A 2,310-nucleotide genomic window follows, 5' to 3' on the forward strand; every position below is an offset into this window, starting at 1 on the left:
TTGTTTTTTTCTCGGCAAATTGGAACTAAATTTGCTCCCCGGACACCCGACTTTCTGCATATTTTCTCCAACATTGCGATCTACCTGAGGTAAAAATCTATTTTTTCTTCTACTGTAAATTAAGGTTAACCAACACCACCACTCCCCAGGCCATGAGCTCACGGCAGCCAACCGCGCAGAGAGCTCCAGAGTGGGGTTCCCCTCATGTCTGGGATTCTGTCCCCTCTCAGTCGTCCGCCTGCAGAAATCATTGATCCCAGCAAGGGCGCAGCCGGCGCCCGCGGGCTCACCAAAGCTAGAGCACTTTAGAGCATTCTTGGTTTGCTTTGTGAGTGGAAATCCCACACAAAAAAAGGGGCTCAGGAGAGACCCTGGTACCCTAGTTCTAATTTCAGGACTCCACCTCCCATTTCCTTCACTTTACCTCTCAATTTTCTGATCTCGCAGCAGGAGCTCCGGATGGGTGAGTCCTATAGGGTTGACATTATTTCCCCTCCTCTAATATTGTAACTGTTAAGTACTGCTCGAATTGTACCAGATTACAATTTGTATTAGGCTGGCTTGACTAGAGAAACAAACCCAGTGACACATATCTGTGTAAGAAAGAGCTTTATCGCCGCCCTCCTCCCCAGGCCCACGTCTCCACTCCCGACGCCGCGCTGCAGCCATGGCCGACGTGGAAGACAGCCAGGAGCCCCGGGTCTTCTCCTCTCACTCCGGGGGCGCAGGCCCCAAGGCGGGGCCGATAAGATGTTCTCCCTCAAGAAGTGGAACGTGGTGGCCACGTGGAGCTGGGATGACGAGTGCAATACGTCCACGATACGTGCGCCATCTGCAGGGTCCCGGTGATGTCAAGCTGCAAACAAACAGGAGGACTGTGTTGTGGTCTGGGGAGAATGCAATCACTCCTTCCACACTGTTGCATGTCCCTGTGGGTGAAACAGAACTACCGCTGTCCCCTCTGCCAGCAAGACTGGGTGGTCCAAAGAATCGGCAAATGAGAGTGGAGGAAGGCGGTCTCAGTGGCCTGGTCTGAAGGCGCGGTGGACCTTGTTCTCAAGGCGCTGCTTAGGCGTCAGCACTCCTGGAAGTGGTTCCGGAAATGGGCTGGGACGCCTATGGCTCTCATTAAAGGCGTGGTTTCACATTCTGTCAAGGTTTATTTTTCAGAAAGTCTCTGCAGTTAAGAAGATAATTTATTAACGATGGTCTTTCCTACCTCGTGTTGTGCATCACACACACACTGCTTAGAAGTGTTTTTGGAAAAGGAGAGAACTGCCAATCGAATGCCCTTTTCAATTGACCTGCTGCTACCCAAGAGACTGGAAGCAGCGTCGTTCAGAGGACAGTTATTTGCATGCTTGTAGGTGATCAGTTAAAAAGAAAGAATAATAGTGACAAAACGTGGTTGGAAATTCAACTCTTATCTTTAATTTTTGTTCCTGATATTTTGTGTGTGTGTGTGTGTGTGTGTGTGTGTGTGTGTGTGTGTAGAGAAGGTAATAGTGAAATCTTTACTATAAAGGTAACTTTAAGTTGGGCATATACCAATGAACCCAGGGTATATAAAATTTAACTTGCAGGTACATGGGATTTTGATCACCTTTTAGATGGTGATATTCGTTAACTCAGCAACGAATCTAGGAAAACCTAGATCCGAATTCACTTTCCTGTTAAACCATTCCGTGGTTATAGGCATACATGTTTTCCGATTCTGGCCAGATTATGTTACAATTTAACTGGGTTTTATGTGGAATGTCAATGAGGTGAAATGTTTACCACTGTACTATTGTTTCAGAAAGTGTATTCTATCATATGATGTTTTAATAAGTGATCTAGTCTCACTTTAAAAAAAAGAGCTTGATATCAAGAAGAAATTATATATCAGGAAAACATTCCAATTCATGTCCATTAGTCCAGTACTAGTTCATAAGTCCCTCTTCAGACACACAGTCACAAGCAATGGTGCAGAATGCAGGAGGAGCACAGGCTGGTATGTGAAAGGTCGTGAGTAGCCAAAGGCAGTGGGGGCATCACAGGTTTCTGGCTGCAATCAGGGTTAGCCAGCAGGAATGTGAAGGCAGAGAGTTTCATGAAATTATGTAAACTGTGACATGGGATGACGGAAACTATGACATGAAATGATGGCCCTTACACAGCATCATATGACTTTGTGCAGCGGGTTGGATGTGGTAGAGCAGATATCTTCACCCTGTGTATTTGAACAGCTGCTCCAAACCATCTCTGTCTCTCATAAACCTCTGTTATTTTTCACCTTAATAAAATACTCCTCAATGATTTATTCCATGT

General features: G+C 46.1%; 1 pseudogene; it reads left to right on the forward strand.

Moving 5' to 3' along the window:
- Window positions 1-667: 667 nt before the first annotated feature.
- Window positions 668-1,003, forward strand: LOC142454328 (RING-box protein 2-like; annotated as a pseudogene).
- Window positions 1,004-2,310: the final 1,307 nt, after the last annotated feature.

The sequence above is a fragment of the Tenrec ecaudatus genome, chromosome 8 (assembly GCF_050624435.1).
Source record: "Tenrec ecaudatus isolate mTenEca1 chromosome 8, mTenEca1.hap1, whole genome shotgun sequence".
In the NCBI taxonomy this organism is placed as follows: Eukaryota; Metazoa; Chordata; class Mammalia; order Afrosoricida; family Tenrecidae; genus Tenrec; species Tenrec ecaudatus.